This window comes from Taudactylus pleione, unplaced genomic scaffold, assembly GCF_031769625.1.
Source record: "Taudactylus pleione unplaced genomic scaffold, aTauple2 ptg000018l, whole genome shotgun sequence".
NCBI classification, from domain to species: Eukaryota; Metazoa; Chordata; class Amphibia; order Anura; family Myobatrachidae; genus Taudactylus; species Taudactylus pleione.
In genome coordinates, this window is record NW_028284420.1 from 2,730,460 (window position 1) to 2,753,360 (window position 22,901).

A 22,901-nucleotide genomic window follows, 5' to 3' on the forward strand; every position below is an offset into this window, starting at 1 on the left:
AAAAAACCACATTGATTGATTAATTAATTTTTTGGGGCACTTGTGAGGGAGAGCACCCAAACGAGACAGCAGTCTCTTGATAAACAACACAAGCAGCACCCCTGACACACACACAAAAAAAACAGATTGATTGAATTAATTTTTTGGGGGCACTTGGGAGGGAGAGCACCCGAACGAGGCACCAGCCTCTTAATAAATGACACAGGCAGCACCCCTGATACACACAAAAAAAATGTTTTTATTTTCACACTGGTGGTGTTGCTAATACGCAATTACGCACACACAAATTATTATTTTATTTTTTTTCACTGGTGCTGTGGTTAATAGGCAATTATGCACACACAATTTTTTTTTTATTTTCTCACTAGTGGTGTGGCTAACAGCCACACGCACACACAAAAAATTGTTTTCATTTTTTCACTTGTGGTGTGGCTAACACGCACACAAAAAAATTGTTTTTATTTTCACACTGGTGGTGTACACACAAAAAAATGTTTTTATTTTAACACTGGTGGTGTGGCAGGCTAACACGCACACACAAACATTTTTTTTTCACACTGGGGGAGAAGAGCACCCCTGAACGAGGCAGCAGCTCCTTGATAAATGAGACACAGGAAACACAGCACCCCTGCGCACCTACATTGCTGATAAGTGTGGCTAACAGGCACGCACACAGAAATAAAAATATATATATATTTTTTTTACACTGGGGGTTAATAGCACCCCTGATAGACAGAGCACCCCTGGACAACACAGCAGCACAGCCAGCCCCTATAGACAACAGCCAGCCAACCCCTATGGAGTGGACAGGACAACAGCCAGCTAGCCCCACTATATGGATATTATGGACAACAGCCAGCACCTATGGAGTGGACAGAACAACAATAAGCCAGCCCCAGTATATGGACAACAGCTAGCCCTGCCCCCTATGTACATAAGCAGCCAGCCCTCGACAGAACAGTAGCCTAGCCAGTCCCTATGCACATAAGGACATAATCAGCCAGCCCCTGACACAACAGTAGCCAGCCCCTATGCACAGCAGAACAGAACAGCACAGCACAGCTCCCAGCTCCCTCCCTCTTCAATCTCCACAGCCGAATTGAAAAATGGCGGCGATTGCGGGACCTTTATAGAATCCAAAACCCACAAGATTCTGACAGCGGGATGATGACTTTTTGCCTCGCTTTCAGATCCGAGTCAGGCAGGAAAACCCGAGCCGAATCGGATCTGACTCGGATCCCCTAAGTTCGGGTGGTTTCGGATCTCTGAGATCCGAAACCCGCTCATCTCTACCTAAGTGTAAGTGTAATGTCAGTGTGAGATGGCGAGATGTCCCTGCTTAGTGGCTGTGTGTAACAATGGCTAATGTACAGTACGTGTCACACATGGTCTAAATACAGCTAGGAGAGTCCTTATCACAGGGGTACACACAGTGGTAATATCTGCTGATACCTTATGTGGAGAAAGGAGTATTTGAAACTGGTTCAGAAACAGGCTGATTCGTTATATAAGCTGAATTAGCTCTTTAGTGAGAAGTAATGAGTTACGTGCATTGCCGGTTACACTTTTCAGGTGTTTGATTCAGGGCCACAACTAGGGGTATGTGAGCAGTGCTGTTGCCCAGGACTTAAGGCCCTGTGGGTGGCACTGTCGTTACCCCACTGCACCTGCATTTGGCTTGCAGGGTACCTGGAACAGCATCTCCAGTCTGCAGTGCTCTACTTCCTGGTGATGGCGGCCACGCCCCAGCATGACATCATGACGTCACATGTTTGATTTGCCCATTTGTATAAGGTTCAATTATATTGCAACTATCTAAATATTCAATTGTTATGTTTTAAGAGAATGAAGAATAATAAGGACACAGGGCTAGGAAGTGACCAGATGTAGAAGTCACTCTAAGGCTTTATGGTGGTATTGCCTTGGTAAGTTGTTGTTACAAGGAGCCCAGGTGTTACAGGGGGACCAGGTGTTATAGGAGGCCCAGGTGTTATAGGAGGCCCAGGTATTTCCATGTTTTTCACTTAAATCCAAATCCTTCCGTATCTCGTATAGCACAAAGGATCTTTGCCTTCATCTGTTCATAGGTCTTATACGGAGGTAGGCATAGGCGATTTAAGCTGCAGAGAAAAAGTGTATTACAGAGGATGAGATTAATCATCGACACTCAAATACAAAGGTAAAGTTGGTCACAGATGCCAGACGGCCGCACTTACTCTGCTATAGCGTGAACAAAACTACATGCATATATGCTGTGACCGCACCGACCCTATAACTATGCTTGTTCTAATAGTCGTCACCATTATCAGAGCACATTTGCACCAGCCCTGTACCCAGCGCCACCATCAGGGGGGTAAAGGAAGTACAGCTGTAAGGGGTGCTAATTTCTTAGGGGGCCGCAGCTGACTGACTCTTTTTTCTTGTAATAAAGTGTATAGAGCTGCAGTACCATGTACCCTACCAGAGGATAGTAACAGTGCAGTCATCTCTAGAAATGCCAGTGTACATCCCTACTGGCGGACAACATGCAATTCGTTTCAGATCATCTAGATTGAAAGCTCTGACGAGCAGGGCCCTTACTTCCTTACATATCATGTCTGCCTCACTCTGCCTACACCCTTTGTCCTCTTTCTGTTTATGCTGTATCTTTAATTACTATTCTGCTACGTTTGTATATGCATGTGTACTAGTGCGAGGGAGAGCTGTTTAACTTTCCGCTCCAGTTTGTGTAGAATGGGTATTTGCCACTCATGCATCAAAGGTGTTGCCTAGGGGTGATGTAGTTATTATCCCAGCAGTCGGGATGCTGGCGCTCAGAATGCTGGCGCTATAATCCCGACACCAGTCAGAATCCCAGTGCCGGCATCCCGACAATAAGTATTGGGGTTAGGGGGAGGGTTAGGGTTAAACATTGGGTGACTGCTAGGTTTAGGCACTAGGGGGGGAGGGTTAGGTTTAGGCTGCAGGGGAGGGAGGTTAGGTTTAGGCCCGAGCACCGGCATCCTGTACCCAATCCGCCTAGGGTCCCGTGATGTTTTACTAAGGATCCGTTGGCCCATATGTTCTGATTTATTGTCAGAACATGTCACTGAGAGTGAGAGACTCAGGCCTGCAGACTCTGTAGAATGACATGACAGAAGGCTATTAGCTGATCAGAATGGCATCTTCAGGATGGGGGGGTCCCAATTATTGATATCTTTGCAACACATCAGCAGAGCAGAGAGAGGCAGGAATTTTTTTTATCATTTATACCTACAGTATGTAAAACTGCTATAACTGTAAATGTAAATATGATGCAGCCCTGCCTATACCTGGTGCAAGAGGTCTGTGTGAGAACAGATAGATCTCTACATATGCACCTTCTGCATAGCCCGCAATTCTGCCTACTTGCCATAACTAAGTTTAGCCTACGTGAAAATATCATGATGCCTCCCAGTTATGCCCATTCAGTGGAGATGCGAGTGAGCTGTACATGACTTGGATTCATCCATAAATGTGATCTGTAGCCATATCTAGTGCCCATGCATGCACAGCTGGTATAGTGTCCCTGCATGCCCAGCTGGTATAATTTTCCTGCATGCCCAGCTGGTATAGTTTTCCTGCATACCCAGCTGGTATAGTAATCCTGCATGCCCAGCTGGCACAGTGTTCCTGCATGCCTAGCTGATATAGTGTTCCTGCATGCCCAGCTGGTACAGTGGGCCTGATTCAGAGCCGGACGCGATCAGCCGTTCGCCCCCAGTAGGTACGACCGTCCAAATGTCAAACCAAGCGCTCGCATGGGTGGTCGCTCGTAGCGAGTCTTCCACCCCATATTTCCACAACCCCTCCTCTAGCTAACGAGCGTCCGAAATAGCGAGCGCACTACTCGTTTTTGGATGAAGTGTTCGCTCGCAGAAGTACAACCGTAAGTAGGCCTGTCATTTGTCGATTGCCTTGTTTCTCCTTCGTTAAACATCCGTGAATCGATTGGTGGCAATCATTACCTTAATTGACTTCATTGTTGGTCGAAAGTTTTCTATCTTGTTTCTTTTTTGAATGTCAATAAACTTTGTTTGTTTTGTGTTCATTTTGTGTTCGCTTTTAACGGCAAACTTGTTTTTTTTCAATCCAAAGGCAGTTTGTTTGTTTTTTTAATAGCTTTTATTTTGGTTTCTAATTTTGAAATTGTTTTATTTCCAGCTTGTTGCTAACGCATCCAAATGCAGCAAGTCAATCATAAGTCACAATATATTTTTAGGGGTTGTTCACATGACTCACACATTAACCAATAGAATTCTTCATGTTATTTATGAAAGTACATTAGCCAGTCAAACTTTAGGTCCCTGTAATAAAACTGATTTGTGTAAAAAAAACCAAAAAACATTGCCATCATGAGAGCCAGTGCTTTTACACGGCGTGAGCTGCTGGTGCTCACCGAAATTATTGATCGCCGTATAACGGAAATGCCGCCCCCCGTCACCAACCAATGCAAGCGCCGGGCGTACGCCGAGGTGCGGCGCTGGCTGCGGGCCATGGGATTTCGGAGGACCATAGGCCAATTAGAACGCCGGTGGTCGGATTTGCAACGCTGGTCCCCACACCTGCTTGCGTATCTTCGGATGAGGATCCGTTGGCATAAGTGGATATTTGAATGTTTATATATCTATGACAATCTGTTGTTACTTTTTGTCTTTGCTAATGTAAATTTGCATTAATGCGTGTACATGTGTGCAGTATGCGTTTTTTTCGGGCTAAATGAGACCTTGTTAATGTTTTTTTTTTAAATTAATATTTTCTTTTGGGTTAATTTTTTACATTTAAAATGTTTTTTGGTATACATATTTGCTAATATTACAAACTATACATCATTTAGGTCAGGAGCGGATCCAGAGACAGAGACGGTGGCCTGCCCGACCCCTCTCCCCAACTCCCACCATCTCCTCCCCTGCCCTCTCCTCCCAAATTTTGCCACCCTGCCCTGACCTGGTCATCCCTATTTCCCCTCCCTCTCCTGCTCCCCAAATCCAAATAACCCCTCCTTCCCCTGTCCTACCCATCCACATTCCCACACCCTCCCCTGATGCACCCACTCCTGAATCCAACACCTTCCCTTTATCCCCCGGACATTTCGCCACCTCCTTCGCCCACCCACTGGCCCACTTTGGAGGAAGAGGATCTGGGCCAACCTGGCCCTGAACATGCAGGTATTTTGTATTTTATGTTTGCAATTATTGTGTTAAAATGTGCCCTATATGCATACAAAGTGATTGTTCAAACCACTATTCTCATGTTCATGTTTTTTTTTTTTTGGTGCCAATTGGTAATTTAGGCAAATTTATGTTACCACTATAGTTTAGCACCAAAATTAGCATGGTATGTAAACTTTATTTAAGTGTAAATCATACTGTTTTTCTTGTATGTTTTATTTTTAAAAATCACATTTAATTAAAACTCATATTTGTGTTTCTACAGACCCAAGGAGGTGGGATCAAGCCATTTTGGGCCAGATAATGGCGATGAGGGGACATTTGGTCCAGCTGCTGGTCGCAATGGACCATTTAATTTTGTTTTTGAGAAATTAATTTATTATGTTATTTTATTTTGTTAATAAAAGCTGTTTCTTTAAATAAATCTCATTTTTTGAAAATTAGCTCACAAGGTCATTCATTTTTTTTTTGGGGGGTAAACATTTGGGTTTATGGAATTTGCATATGAAAATGCAAACAATGTGGCATACTACATTTTTGGAGTAAGTATTTTAAAAAATTTTAACTTTAAAAAAAAGAGTGGTTTCCCAGACTTTAAAGACATATTTGGACATTCCAATAATTTGGCCAATTGACATTAACTCCATAATGTTTTTCTAAAATTCCCTTATGTAATTATTTATTTTTTTCAAAAATATCCATGCAACTCCCAAAATAGGTAAAAAAAATACGAAAAAAGGTAGGCCCAGCTATGCAAACATGTTGTTAATTGTTATGTTGTTTTTAAAATTGTTTGTAAAAAAAAAAAAAAAAATTATAAAAAAAGCACTTGTAAATTAAAAGGTACTGTCCATTTGCTGGTTTTTCATGTAAAAAAAAAACAAATAATTTTAAAATTTGTTTATTATACAATATCTCACAATAAAAAACAAATACACACAAAGATTGGAAACAAAAAATCAAGAACTGGTTGAAGATGGTGCATGCCAACATGTCCAAAAATCAGGTAAGAAACACATTTGTCCAGGTGTAAAGGTCATTTTTGAGTCATTAATGTCACAGGCGAGCATTTTCAGGAAGTAAGAAGGTTGTTGTTTGGATTTTGCACAAAAAAAAAGGTTAAAATTTGAAACATAGGATAGTAAACACACATAATTTTCAGTCTTCACAATGTTAACAAATGTAAAACCAAGGAAATTCAAATACCTGAAAAAGCGGGAATCGACCTCATCACGTTTGGCCCCCCCTGATACTCTCCTCCGACCAACCTGGGGGGGGGGCATCCTCAGGCAAGGCATCCTCTGGCTGCATTGGAACACCATGTTGTGAAATATCCCACACAGGACCACAATTTTGGAAACCATAGCTGGCAAATACATGACAGTGGTGGAGGCATCAAAATCGGCCTTTTAAAAGGCCAAAACAACGCTCCACCACCGCCTGGTGGCAGTAAGTGCGGAATTATATTGAGTTTGTGGCCCTGGTGTGGGAACCAAATAAGGAGTAAGCAGCCAGGGCATGCAAGGGTAACTACTGTCTCCTGTGGAAATAAAAAAACATTCAGTACCATTTCTAAGTCAACAGTGTTTAGTTTAAAAATTAGGGGTACCACTTACCCAGAAGCCATGCGTCACTAGCTTGTAGGTTGTTTAATTTGTGCCAAAGCCCTGATTGCCGGATGACAAATGAATCATGTGCACTTCCTGGAAATTTGGCATTCAGGGACAGGATGTGGAGGGAGGCATCACATACCACCATTACATTCATGGAATGGAAATGTTTACGGAGGCTGCTGGAGGCTGAAGTGGTATGTGAGTGCCATCCACAACCTCTATGATGTGTGGGAAGCCAGCAATTTTGAAAAATGTCTGCTTCACTACATTAAGGGAACCCATATCCAATGGCATATTAATAAAATGATGGAGGTGCTTAAAGAGTGCATCCATTACCGCCCTCAGGATCCTTGAAAAGGAGGATTGGGAAATGCCTGCAACGATCCCAACTGTGGTCTGGAAGGATCCTGAGGCGCAAAAATGTAACACTGACATTAACTGCGTATGTGGTGGTATTGCTGTTGGATTGTTAATTTGCCTTTCAAGATCACTCTCTATTAATGAAAGAGTGTCTAGGATGATTTGGGGTGGTAGGCAATACCGCCGTAAAACCAATTCATCAGGCATTCCAAAAAGGGTGACACGTGTTCTAAATATCTGGGGCCTTGCACGCCTACGATGCCTACGCCTAGGAGGATGTTCAGGTTGGTCGGGGTCGTGGACCATCGCCACTATAATTCGCCCAACATCAATCTGAAATGTTAGACAATGTAGTTATTTTTACAACATTTAAAAATAAGAAAATATACTTATCTTTTTTACACATTAAGACGAATCTTACAGGGTTAGGCAGTGACATCTTGAAGTATAACCTACGAATTAGATTTAACATTAAAAAAAAAAGAAAATTACCACAAAATAAAGACATGCCAAGGCAAAAATATAAAGAATGCATGCACTACACAGATGTTGTTAGTGTATGATTTTATTCTAATAATCCAATGTACGCTAACGCCACAGACAGGAGATGTGCAAAATATACTCAATAGAGGATACAAAATACCGCTAAATGGTACACTAACGCCACAGACAGGAGATGTGCAAAATATACGCAATAGAGGATACAAAATACTGCTAAATGGTACGCTAATGCCACAGACAGGAGATGTGCAAAATATACCCAATAGAGGACACAAAATACCGCTAACTGGTACGCTAACGCCACAGACAGGAGATGTGCAAAATATACGCAATAGAGGATACAAAATACTGCTAAATGGTACGCTAACACCACAGACAGGAGATGAGCAAAATATATGCAAGACATTTCGCATTTTTGATGGCCAAATAATCATTTGGGAAAAAAAAAAAATGCATAGTGAGACCCCTTAAAAAAACATGATAAATGTTAACAATAAACAGGGTCTAATGTATGTCAATAAACACTTACCGTACAAAGACGATCCCGAAAATCGAAATGCAGTCCACAAGACGAAAGGAGATAAATAAAAAAAAAAAAAACTAAAAACAAAAAAAAACATTTTACAAACAAAAAAAAAAATTAAAACAACCCAAAAAGCGACCCACCAAACTTACCTCAACACCAAAAAAGAAGGCTTACTAAAAAAACGCAACAATGCAAAAAAAAAACAACAATCGACAACTCGCACCAAATCCAAACAACTTTACAAACCACAACTCCGCACCTATAACAACCTCCAAACACTTCAATCAACCCACCCCGAAACAAGGCCACAAAAAAGCCTTAAATAGACCCAACTTTCCTGCTCAAATCAATGACGCACAATAGATGCGCCCGTATAATGCACACGCATCTATAAAAACGTCACGAGAGGCCACAATGGTCTGCTGAATTCAAGGGTTTAATCATGTTCACTGAACAGCAGCAAAGCCAAAATCCAGGACCAAACAGTAAGTAGCTCCAAATGTAAAGTTACCACACACACAAAAAAAAAAAAATATATTATTGTTTTATTTTTTGTAAGGTGTTGAGATTGACAATGAGGAGGCTGCGGGGCCTAGTACCCAGGCCAGGGCCAAACGAAAAAGGCAGCCACAATTCACAAGAAAGGAGATGGAGGCTTTGGTGCAAAAGTGCGTGGATAACTTGGCACAGGCATCCCGAAATATGGGTGCAAGCCAGAGATGGAAACTGTGGGAGGAAATAGCCAGTGCTGTCAATGGTGTTGGTGATTTTGTCCGTTCAACCAAAGAAGTCAAACGCCGGTACATAAATGCTGTAACCTATTTCCACAATTCTAAAAACTAAGTTAAAAAACGAAACATACATTTTTAAACAACAGATGGAGCGACTTCAAATATCGGCTCAAACAAAAACTGGCTGATAGGGCTAGGCATGCAGAAGGGGACAGGTGGTGGGCCAACCCCTGTGTCATTGGAGTTAACCGATTTGGAGGAACTGGCACAGGGGTGTGTGCAGGAAAAGGAGGTGTTTGGCGTGTCCACATGGACACAAACATGCCAGACTTTGCTGCTCCACATGTTGCTGCAGGTAATTTAGTTAAAAATGTTGGAACAACTTGTTTAAATACAATGACAAATGTACAAATATTTTTATGATCTCTCTTTTTCACACAGGCACAGAAGAGGACGAGTCTGCTCCAGAACTGAGGTTTGTCCGCAGGGGAGGAAGCAATATTCCCGGCTGGGGACCCTGTGGCGGACAGTCCAGGGCCTTCCCCCTCGCAGGCAGTGTCCCTTCTCACAGATCTCAATGATAAAACGGATAAAAACACAGAGATTCTGATGACGATGGACGCCAATCTGCTACGGGTGGCGGACGCCCTGGAGGAAAACGCTGCGGCCAATGTCAGAATAGCTAATGCCCTGGAGCAGCTTGTCCGCCTGCGCATGTTGGAGCAGGACTCCCTTCCTGCTGGAACATCAGGGCCCTCCACCTCTGGCGCAACATCGGCCATCCCTCCAAATGTGTCTAGCCCTATGCCTAGCCCAGAGGAAACACCAGCTACCTCTGCCCAGGCACGCCATACAACCAGACAGACAAAATCATGAGACTAAAGGCATTGTGAAGTAGGGGGCGGGGCCATGATGACATGATTCAGCGTGAATCGCTGGGGTGCAAGGGTGGTGTAAGTTTATATGGGCTGCATGCTTACAGAAACATTAGTGTTACTTGAAAACAAGCACAGAATCACCTATCATAGCCCGCAATTCAATTCAAAGCGATAATGAATAGCCCCAGGAGGGAGCAACCAGAGCTATTCAATTCAGAGCGATGTTTGGTCCGACTATAGGATTTCTTCTCACACCCTACTGGGCTTTTTGCCGGCTTAGTGCGGCGCTAACAGCCTCGTGGACAGCACTTTAGTCAGAGAACGCCGTTTCTCGCAATTAAACAGGTTAAGTTGCGAGAACTGGCATTCTCCGACTTAACAGTGCACTGAATTGAATAGCTCTGAGAGCTCCCTCCCGGGGCTATTCAGCATCGCGCTGAATTGAATCGCGGCCTTAGGGGTCTATTTACTAAGCAGTGCTAGGAGACAGAGTGTAAAGTGATAAGGTGCCAGCCAATCAGCTCCCAATTGTCATTTTTCAAACACAGCCTGTGAGATGGCAGTTAGGAGCTGATTGGCTGGCACCTTATCACTTTTCACTCTCCTAACACTGCTTAGTAAATAGACCCCTAAGAAAGAAAAGGGACGGACAATAGACCTGTGCTAAACAGTGATGACTGATCCATTGTCTGTAATCTCCTCTTCCTTCTGAGATGTGAGGGAATGCGTCTCCTGTGTGATATGTAACCACCTTTATCACCCATCATCCCGCCTCTCACAGCTGATTCCACAGGTCATCGCATGCATGCCGGCATTGGTTACGGCGGTATGCATGACGATCCGAGCAAAGGACCGCTCTGTCCGTAAGAAGGATGCACGTGCCACGGGGGGTGCTGGGAGGGATCTGATTGGATCCCTTTTATCAGCACTCTGTGGAGAGAAGCCCATTTGCTTCTATGGGTAATGCCAGGAAGATGGCGTTATCCAACGCAGCCAAGTCCCGTAGTGCCTTGTGAGAAATGCGGTCAAACACACTTGCTGCTGCACCCCACCATATATCATTATTGATTACATGTGCCATATCAATAGGGTCAGTTACCTGCCAGAACCAAGCAACGTGTTTGCTGTACCATGTGTATCACTGATACACTGTGTTCTTCCGCCAGTCGGTTATCTATGTCATGCACACCGCACAGCATCACCTGCAAAACCAAATGCCATTCTCTTCACATTTTATTCCTGGGGCACTTCTGTAACTACCATCAGCCAAAACCTATTTGCCCTCTGATAATAAACCCCCAGTAACACTTCCAGCTCACGCATGACTCCCAGCGTGTTCCGTGTCCTGAGTGTAAGAATCTGCGGTACGTCACCTCTGTGCCAGCTAATATACTCTCACTTACACCGCTGACACTGAAAGGATAACTAAGCCCACAAGTTTCTTACTATGGGCCTGAATCAGAGGTGGATACATTGCAGATGTTTGCGGTGTTGAGCAATCATGTTTTTACTGCGTGCGTGTATGAGTCACACTGCTCATGCGCCAAGTGTCATTTCCAGGGCCGGATTAAGGGGGGGGTGACAGGGGCGGTTGTCCCTGGGCCCCACATGTGGAGGGGCCCCCGCTAGCAGTGGTGCGCTGTCTGCGCCCGCCGCTAGTGTCCCCTATGCTAGTGTAGTGTAGACCGCGCAGTGAGCGTGGTCACACTACACAGTGACATACACACAGCCACTGGCGGCAGCTGTGTGAATATTACAGCAGCCGATCAGAGTCAGACAGATAACGGAAGGGAGCCGGCTCCCCCCTGCAGCTTGTGGTGATGGGAGAGACGTCATGATGCTGACGTCTCTACCAACTGTGCAACAGAAGAGCCGGGACTCATGTCAGGAGTAGGGATTCGGGTAAGCTTTTTTTTGTGTGTGTGCATGTGGGGCTCTGTCACTGCATAGGGGGCGGGGCGTTACAGTCATCCCTGTATAGGGGAGCAGCTACAAGGGTCACTGTATAGGGGGGCCACTTCATGGGGGCACTGTATAGGGGGGGGGTTTGGTACTGGGGGCAATGCATAGGGGGGGCTACTCCTGGGGCACTGTATAGGTGGGGACTACTACTGGGGGCAGAGCATGGGGGACTACTACTGGGGCACTGTATGGGGGGGACTACTACTGGGGGCAAAGCATAGGGGGGACTACTACTGGGGGCAGAGCATGGGGGGGACTACTACTGGGGGCACTATATAAAGGACACTGTATAGGGGGGAGTACTACTGGGGGCACTGTATAGGGGTGGACTACTACTGTGGGCAATGCATAGGGGGGAACTACTATTGAGGGCAATGCTTTTGGGGGAATACTACTGGTGGCATTATATAAAGGACACTGCATGGGGGGACAACTACTGGGGGCACTGTATAGGGGGGACCACTACTGTGGGCATTATATAAGGGGCACTGCATAGGGAAGACCAATACTAGGGGCACTGCATAAGGGGCACTACTACAAGGGACACTGCATAGGGGGGACTACTACAGGGGGCACTGCATAAGGAGCACTGTATAGGGGGGACCATTACTGGGGACATTGCATAAGGGGCACTTCTACAGTGGGCATTGCAAGAGGAGCATTAAGGTGAATAGAAAGAAAAAAAAAATCCTAGGGTGACGAGAAACGGTGGTATATAGGGGCCCCCACAAGTTTGTTGCCCAGGGGCCCCCACAGACCTTAATTTGGCCCTGGTCATTACCATCAGCGTTTTCAGCAAGGACTTGGATGCAGTTTGATGGACAGTCAAGGAGCATTTGTGGGAGGTAATGGGGGGTGACTCAAACACAGGAGTATCGCGACCGTTTCAGGGGCTTGTCTTACTAATTTTTTTAAGGCTCCGGTGGCTTACTTCTGACAAACAGAGGGCCTGATTCGGAGCTGAACGCTCTGACCAGAACGCTCGCTCTGAATCAGGGCCCTCCTACCTGTTTTTGGAGCGTCCTCATGGACGCTCGCATAGCTGTGGGTTACCACCCACAGCTTATGCGAGCGTCCATGATGATGGTCGCGATGGTCAAAGACCATCGCGACCATCGGGCTTGCGACGATACCCTGCGGTAGGGTCTCGCTGCCGTAAGCCCAGGAGTGATTTTGGCTCTATCAGAGCTAAAGTCACTCCCACTGACATCATTACTGATGTCAGTGGGGCCGGACTCAGACGGTAGGCGTTCCCATGGAAACGCCTCCGTCTGGCCGGCATGCCCACCAAAGGGGGCGTGCTGTCAGTCACCATCGACAGCACGCCCCCTTTGGTGCGAGACCCCGAGCGACGTATTTCTCGTCGCTCGCCGGGTCTCGCGCATGCGCACAACGGAGCTCCCTCCATCGTGCGCATGCGCATTCGCCAAACATCGACCCGCTTGCGAGCGAACTTCCCTCGCGAGCGAGTCTGAATGACCCCCAGAGTCAGCAACCACAGCGTTGCACAGAACATTGATGGTGCGACCAATGGCGCCTCTGTGTACACAGGCAGTGGACTACAGATGCCACCAGTGGGCGTCTCAATACAATTTCAGGTGGCTGAAACATTTGCATATTTTTGAATAACTGCTGCGTATGGGAACGCAGCCTCACAGGATTGGCTCCTACCTCTGAATCAGGCCCAAGGTGTTTTCTCAAATCCTACTAATGACTGTAATTATGATTTGTTACTCTTATGGATGGATCCTGCACTTTCCCCTATTTAGTCTTACGGTAATTATCAGTGTGTGTCTGTTACTGTACCGGTTATTAACCCTATCACACACCTGTGTCAGATCACATGGGGTGTTATATACATTATATCATCTTTTGCTATGTCTTATGTACAAGTAGGAATAGAAACAAAGGATCTATATACTCACTATCGGTGGTGTATCTATAACCGGTGCCCAATCATGCATCATGGCACTTGGGGATATACATACATGTAGTAAGCTCTAGCACAGTGCCAGAGCCTACACTGCACATGTGCGGCAGAAGCGGGGTGCGCTTGGAGACTGTATGCAGGTTCCTCATCTCATTAGACATCCCTGATAACTATACACCTTTTCCCCAATACAATAATATATGTATAAATGTATATGTCATACCTCCAACTCTTTCTCCTCAAAGTCTTGCAGCCACTGCAGGGGGACAACGCTGTTAAACCTCTCCAGGAAAGCGCTCATCTGATGTTCTGCTCTGGATAAAATCCATTCAACCATCAGACTAGAAAAACAGGACAGGGTGAGATGAATCACAATGTATTTCCAGTTCAGCAACGGCTAATAGACATACTGTATCAGTGCTGTATTAGTATTATTTATTAGTCATATTAAAGGGGGAATCTTAATTCATTGTTAATTGGTGTTAAAAATTGTTTGTGGTGCTTTTTTTCAGTGGCATTTTGGACATCCGTAATCTGACGGACATTGACAGAAATTTTTAAAACATCAAATCCGCTGAATAGTATATGTCCAGCAGTTTCATAATGCGGGTGAAATGTTGCTGCTTATGTAGTCTTCTTACCCAATGTATTCCTCCTTATTGGCCTCAGTAACCTGGATGTTTGCCCCATCCGGCCTCAGGTCATGGGATGTGACTAATCCTAACCTGTCCATGCTTGCACAAAAGAACAGCTCCAAGTCACAGTCCTCGATGTTGTTGCCTCTGCAAACAAGAAGCATAGCCACCATTGCACATACTGTGTAGCCGGATTTCACAAGATTACAGAGAGGTGAAGGTGATAGAAACAGAAGAATGAAGTTTTGTAACCGGCCACTCTGGTCACACAGAGACATGAGTAGGATACTGAAACCCAGCACTTATTATATCATTGCTATATTATACCCAGACACTCTGGTCATACAGAGACATGAGTAGGATGCTGTAACCCAGTACTTATTATATCATTGCTACAGTATATTATACCCGGGCACTCTGGTCATACAGATACATGAGTAGGACGCTGTAACTGAGTACTTATTTTATCAATGCTATATTATACCCGGACACTCTGGTCATACAGGAGTAGGACACTATAACCCAGTACTTATCATATCATTGCTACAGTATAAGACATGAGTAAGAAGCTATAACACAGTACTTACAGGGCCAGCCCCTGGGGTGTTCGACCTGAGCGGTCGAACAGGGGTGCTACCCATAGAGGGCTCACCCTTCCCCAGTATCCCGATTTCAGCAGGACAGTACTGTCCCGCTGTTCCATCCGTAGGATGAAGTAGCCTGTGGGTGGTCAAATCGGGGATTTGGGGACCCCCACCGCCACAGCTGTCTGAATGGATGCTGCGTGCATGAGTGCGGCATCCATTCAGTGCCATGAGAGCGCTGGGGGAAGCCCAGCTAGTGAGGCTCCCCCCAGCCTGACGTTATTTGGAGGTGTGCCATGCGGGCACGCCCCTCAGATAACGTCACATAAGGAGGCGTGGCCACGCCCCCAATTTCGATAATGAGTGCAGAGCCCTCAGCCGCCACAGGGCGCTATTAGCCCTGGAGCCAGCACTGAGTACTTAACATATCATTCAGGGCCGGACTGCCCATGTGGCACTTCTAGCAAAATTCCAGAGTGACTGATGGCCAGATGGGCCGGTCTGGTGTTAAACCCTTGCCGAGCAGCTCCGCTCGCCTGGGATACTGAAAGACAGGGGCGTGCTGCGAGGCCAGGCCCCTGCGACTTGCAACATGCCCCTGTGATTTCTAACCACGCCCCTCTTGAAGAGAGGTCACGCCCCTTTTTCCGGCGCGCACGCAGGGGGGCGGTCAGCAGCCCCAGTCCGTCCCTGATATCACTGCTATATTATACCATTGCATTGAGTTACTAGCTTTCAATGCCAATCTGTCTAGTGTGTACAGTACACAATTTAGTAATTGAAAAAGCTGCCCAGAGCAGTGAAACACGTAGGTGCTTATCCTGACTGCACCCTGGACACTTGTTATTGCCATTGGAATATCTGCACCACTAAAACACTATAGCAGCGTCTTTGGACTTTGTAACATCAGTTCCAGTCCCACCACACCACCACCAAGTCCGTCTCCCTGCATTGGACAAACCTCAGTGTGGGACCATCGCTTATTTGGGACATTGTGGACAACTCAAGTGGGTAAATCAATCATCAGTGCTATTTGTTGGACTGACATTCCTCATCAGTCATTGCTGCTTTCTTTTGGACTGTGATCTCACAATCACTCAGTGATACAAGCGCCTTATTACCCTTCAGTGTCTCAGGGTACTTATCAGTCTTTATCTATTGCTGGTCATCAGTAATTAATGCTCTCCTTTTACAACATTCTTATGCAATAGCAGTATATCATGTTTTTAATGTTATGTCTAAATGTTTATTAAATTGTTACATTTATATACTTTTATGTAGTTATCAGCGCTGCTTTTTGTTCTTTATCTTTTCATATAACTGGAGATTAACTGTCTCTTTTCTGCAGCTGCTGGGAGTAGCACCACATGTCAGCGCCCTTTTATCTATTTATAGATTCCTTGCTACCACACAATTTAGTAATGTCTGTTCTACCAGAAGAGCTCTACACTGTCACAAATGCCAAATGCTGTTAGTAGCTGGACAAAATCTGATTATTTGAAGTGGACACTGCAGTTAAAGAGACAATGCCTTTGTAATTACTTATCCCAACTTAAAGGACTGCTAAAGTGGAAAATGAGAATAATCAGGTGCATGCATAATATGAGACCTGAGTTATGTAGTCCTTATGTGACACTGAGCACTGTTGGTGGTGTTAATAGGCAGGGGTGCTGAGAGGGCGGGGAAAGCTGGTATTAATTACCCAGGCCTGGGCTTCATGGAGGGGCTCAGGTCCGCCGCCACACACCCCTCCCCCTTACTTGTCAGCGGCAATGTCACTGTCATCCTAGACTAGCACTCACAGCTGTGTGTTGGGCTGTGGCGGGTGTAGGGAGGCTGCTGCCACTGGTCAGCAGCAGCAGTTTCCTTACATCGAGTCCTCACAGACTTCGTGCACTGGACCCAAATCTTTAGTCACTCACCTTATCCATGTAAGAGACTTGTACATCTGAGGGTCAATGGCCTCCAGGTCTGCGATGGCGAGCTTCTTCCCCAGAAACCGCTTGTAGAATGGTATAGAGAAGCCTTTGGCGATGGAACAAGGCCTGGAGGGGAGAGCGAGGAAATCACTGCTTATGGGAAACACACACATTCCCTACTGGGAACCACATTACATTACATATCATCATATAATCCCATCCCTGCACATATGGGACTTCATTCAGACCCGCTCACAAGCGGGTCGATGTTTAGGCCCTCCGCACTCACAGCGGCCGCACTGCGCGTGCACAAGCCCCGGAGCGAGAGAGAATTCTCGCTACCAATGGGGCACTGTTGATGTTGATCGACAGCTCACCCCGTGTAGTAGGTGGGGAGGGGGGTGGTTTCACAAACGGACGCGTTCCTTAAGGAACGCATGCCGTTTTGTGGGCGGCCGCACTGACATCAGCAGTGATGTCAGTGGGGAGCTTCCTGCTCGATCAGAGCAGGAAGCTCCCTGGGGCTTGCGGTTGCCGCTACCCAACCTTTGGGTGTCTTCGCAAGCCCCGATGGATGACCATCACCATGGATGACCATCACTCTGGTCAGTCGCTAAAGCTGTGGGTGGTAACCCACAGCTTAGCTAGCAACCAGGAGGCCGCACTTCAAAAGACAAGCGGCTGCCCACATTCAGAGTGGGTACTCGCATTTTGCGAGCACCTCTGAATGAGGGCCACAATATCACACTGATAATAACCAGTCACTCTGTGTCACATACACTGCTCTATCATTCCGTGTCCATTGGTTAGTAGCAGCATTACTCTGACATTATATTTCCCATTCCCGGACCATAAGATAACGCTCTAATAATGTATTCTCCAATAATGTTACTGAGCTATATAACTAGGGAGAGGAGCCAGAGGGCACAGAAGGCACTTCCTAATGTAATGACACCAGTTACTGAGCTATATAACTAGGGAGAGGTGCCAGAGGGCACAGCAGGCACTTCCCAATGTAATGATGCCAGTTACTGAGCTATATAACTAGGGAGAAGAGCCAGAGGGCACAGAAGGGACTTCCCAATGTAATGACGCCAGTTACTGAGCTATATAACTAGAGAGAGGTGTCAGAGGGCACAGCAGGCACTTCCCAATGTAATGATGCCAGTTACTGAGCTATATAACTAGGGAGAGGTGCCAGAGGGCACAGAAGGCACTTCCCAATGTAATGATGCCAGTTACTGAGCTATATAACTAGGGAGAGGAGCCAGAGGGCACAGCAGGCACTTCCCAATGTAATGATGCCAGTTACTGAGCTATATAACTAAGGAGAGGTGTCAGAGGGCACATCAGGCACTTCCCAATGTAATGACACCAGTTACTGAGCTATATAACTAGGGAGAGGAGCCAGAGGGCACAGCAGGCATTTCCCAATGAAATGACACCAGTTACTGAGCTGTATAACTAAGGAGAGGTGTCAGAGGGCACATCAGGTACTTCCCAATGTAATGACACCAGTTACTGAGCTGTATAACTAGGGAGAGGAGCCAGAGGGCACAGAAGGCACTTCCCAATGTAATGATGCCAGTTACTGAGCTGTATAACTAGGGAGAGGAGCCAGAGGGCACAGAAGGCACTTCCCAATGTAATGACGCCAGTTACTGAGCTATATAAATAGTGAGAGGTGTCAGAGGGCACAGAAGGCACTTCCCAATGTAATAATGCCAGTTACTGAGCTTTATAACTAGGGAGAGGTGTCAGAGGGCACAGAAGGCACTTCCCAATGTAATAATGCCAGTTACTGAGCTATATAACTAGGGAGAGGAGCCAGAGGGCACAGCAGGCACTTCCCAATGTAATGATGCCAGTTACTGAGCTATATAACTAAGGAGAGGTGTCAGAGGGCACATCAGGCACTTCCCAATGTAATGACACCAGTTACTGAGCTGTATAACTAGGGAGAGGAGCTAGAGGGCACATCAGGTACTTCCCAATGTAATGACACCAGTTACTGAGCTGTATAACTAAGGAGAGGTGTCAGAGGGCACATCAGGTACTTCCCAATGTAATGACACCAGTTACTGAGCTGTATAACTAGGGAGAGGAGCCAGAGGGCACAGAAGGCACTTCCCAATGTAATGATGCCAGTTACTGAGCTGTATAACTAGGGAGAGGAGCCAGAGGGCACAGAAGGCACTTCCCAATGTAATGACGCCAGTTACTGAGCTATATAAATAGTGAGAGGTGTCAGAGGGCACAGAAGGCACTTCCCAATGTAATAATGCCAGTTACTGAGCTTTATAACTAGGGAGAGGTGTCAGAGGGCACAGAAGGCACTTCCCAATGTAATAATGCCAGTTACTGAGCTTTATAACTAGGGAGAGGTGTCAGAGGGCACAGAAGGCACTTCCCAATGTAATGATGCCAGTTACTGAGCTTTATAACTAGGGAGAGGTGTCAGAGGGCACAGCAGGCACTTCCCAATGTAATGATGCCAGTTACTGAGCTATATAACTAAGGAGAGGTGTCAGAGGGCACAGCAGGCACTTCCCAATGTAATGATGCCAGTTACTGAGCTATATAACTAGGGAGAGGTGTCAGAGGGCACAGAAGGCACTTCCCAATGTAATGATGCCAGTTACTGAGCTGTATAACTAGGGAGAGGAGCCAGAGGGCACAGCAGGCACTTCCCAATGTAATGATGCCAGTTACTGAGCTATATAACTAGGGAGAGGTGTCAGAGGGCACAGAAGGCACTTCCCAATGTAATGATGCCAGTTACTGAGCTTTATAACTAGGGAGAGGTGTCAGAGGGCACAGCAGGCACTTCCCAATGTAATGATGCCAGTTACTGAGCTGTATAACTAGGGAGAGGAGCCAGAGAGCACAGCAGGCACTTCCCAATGTAATGATGCCAGTTACTGAGCTGTATAACTAGGGAGAGGAGCCAGAGGGCACAGCAGGCACTTCCCAATGTAATGATGCCAGTTACTGAGCTATATAACTAGGGAGAGGTGTCAGAGGGCACAGAAGGCACTTCCCAATGTAATGATGCCAGTTACTGAGCTTTATAACTAGGGAGAGGTGTCAGAGGGCACAGCAGGCACTTCCCAATGTAATGACGCCAGTTACTGAGGAAATGAGGACTGACGATTGCAACAAAGCGGCCCATAAAGGTGAAGATAGGCAGGTGTCCAGGGATGATGCTGGAAGCTGGATTTATATGGAGAGCGTAGCTCTCACCGGAATATTCTCAGAAACCATAGTTGGGATTCAGAAGCTCCTAGGAAAGCTTGGAAAACCAGTCTCTGAAAGAAAAAACATGTTAGAAAATAACACTTTAAGCCAAGGACAAAATATACAAAAAAAACCCTGATTTGAGCTGATTCTTATGGGCTGAGGATGTCACATGTAACAGCCTCCACCGGATTAAGCGTTAGGCAACAGGGACGTGCTAATCCACCTAGGTCCTGTGGAGGACCTAGGTGAATTAGCAGGTGATCAGGTTTAAACTACTGCTGCTGGCTGTCTCCTCCCCCAGGGCCACTCACTAGAATTCCACTGAAGAGTAAAGATCCGTCCATGCAGGAGGAGCCAGCTAGAAGCGGGTAAAGTAGGTGCGGGTATGTGGACAGGCTGGCTGGGCAAGATGGGGAGCAGGGTGTTTTAGACTACCTCCTTTGTTCTATCTTCCTGGTGGTACAGCAGTGAAGTATGACACTGTCGCAGGCCGCCTCAGCGGGAATCAGTTATTAGATTGTGTGACATGAGTTGGCGCCTCTCTTAGTGCAGCCACTGGCAGCCCTTTCCTGAATTTTATTTCTGCCTATTTATTCAGCTGACGTTGGTAGGCTTACAGCCTGTGTGACTACAGAGTGTATGGAGTGTGCTGAGAGGGATATTGTGCCCTCTCCTGGCATCACCCACTCCCAGCGCGGCTTTCCTCAGGGGTGAGCGGGTCATTGGCCCACTGATTGGATTTCCTGAGACTTGCCTGCTGCCAGCCCAGGCCTCTGACTTATTGGTTGGTGTATTCCTGCTTATATCTCTGTGTCCAGTCACATGGTCAGGCTAATTTATTACCAGCAAAGACACCAGTAACATATAATTACCTTGTTATGCCTCCATTGTCCAGCCCTTCTTCCCCTTTAAACACCACATGGAGATGTCTCCTTAAATCGTATGGCTTCAACGCCATAATCTATATGGGAAAAGAGGAAGAAAATTAAGCATCTGACATCTCACTTTCTCACACATAGTCACTATATACATTTCTGCACTGAGCCAGTGATTGTATTACAGCATCCAACCCCTTCTTAGTCCCCCCTGTAGCTGGGCCCAGATCACTGGAAGTCATGGCATGTTATAAGCGCACCATGAATGTATGTCACTATGCAGCCTCGCCAAGACACAGCACATGCCAGAAGTTAATTACCCAGAATCCCCTTTTCCTATGACAGGACTAAAGTTGGGGTATCTCCCGAAGGACAGCCCCCACCATTGCTACCCAACGTATCAGAGAAGAGGAGATTACCTGCTGGAAAGAGTCCTCGACTATTGTCCGTCTTGAAACAGTTATTTTTGTTGTCTTGGGCAATGTGTTAGATTGCAAAGATAGGTATAATCAGATTAGTATTTCTGTCCTAGGGCTCTATTTACTACAATCCGCATATTGAATGCGGATTGTAGTGTGATATTACCGAGTGAATTCGCATTGTGAATTCAGGCAATATCACAGGGATTTACTATAAATCCCTTGCAGGGACAGAGCTTGCGATAAAGCTCTGTCCCTGCGGATCCCATCCGCACTCTAGTCGCGGTATTTTCGTAAAAAATACCGCGACTAAGAGCCCGCGCATGCGCCGACCGACCACCGCTACTACCCCCCACCGACGCTAAGCCCCGCCCCCGGCGCTAAGCCCCGCCCCCGCGATCGCGGACCCCCGCGACCCCCCCTCCCTTCATTACACTTACCTGCATCCTCCTGGCCTCCGGTGATCTTCTCCGGGCTTCCCGATCAGGTGATCTCCCATGCTGCACCTGATGACCGGGCCCCAGTGCACTGTGGGAGACCAGCTGACCGGAGAGGAGCCATCACCGGAGGCCCGATCACCGGTCCCTGGATTCAGGTAAGGAAAAAAAAAATGTTTAATTTTTTTTTCTTTTTTTTACAGTAATCAGCTTGCTGTCTACTTAGACCACATAGCTGATTACTGGTACCGGCTCCCGCCTCTGCTCTCTCCGTTAGAGCAGAGTGGGAGCCCGGTAACCGGGGGAGACCCTGGATAACGCCACCTCCAGGTGGCGTTATTATCACAGGGCTTCCCCCGGTATTTTTTTACAATTTATTTTTAGTAACTTGCACACAGATCACATTTCCCATTACAATTATGGGAAATGCGATCTGCTTTACTAAAAATAAGTGATACTGGGGGTTGGAGTAGAATTTTACTAATTCTACTCCAATTGCCCTGTAATAACTACAGGTGAAACTAAAATAATGTGAAAAGGGTGTGAAAACACCCTTTTTCACTTTATTTTAGTAAAAATAATGTTAATAAATAGAGCCCCTAGTGAGATAGAAACAGACAGCAATACACCTTCATACACCCTGCCTAGTGCACCTCTCCCATCACTGTTTACTCTTCCCCCTGCAGCACATACCATTGTGTCCTCCAGCTTCATAAAATACTGATATACAATATCATTGTAACAACACCTTACAAAATGATTACCTGGCACAAATAACACAAATGAGCTTGTCTCCGGGCAAAGCTGCGCAGCTCTGCATTCCTGGGCTCTTGTGTCCTAAGGTCACAAAAGAAAAGGAAAAGTAATTAGTGGTTTTATAAATCATTCTACTTATTAATACACAGAATCTTTGGAGGATGTGCAGTATTTCAGTGGTGTAGCGATTGTTATGTGGCCTCAGTAGGCAGGGGTGCTGAGAGTGGGGGGGAGGGCAAGTAGTAATTACCCCCCCCCCCTCCATTTTATCCCACAGCAGCCCAGCATATGCTGCTGTGTGCTGGGCTGCAGTGGATTTGCGCCGGGCTGAGGTGCTCACAGCGCC

General features: G+C 46.3%; 1 pseudogene; it reads right to left on the bottom strand.

Moving 5' to 3' along the window:
- Positions 1–2,020: 2,020 nt before the first annotated feature.
- Positions 2,021–22,901, bottom strand: part of LOC148540606 (NEDD4-like E3 ubiquitin-protein ligase WWP1) — a 34,150-nt pseudogene continuing 13,269 nt past the window's right edge.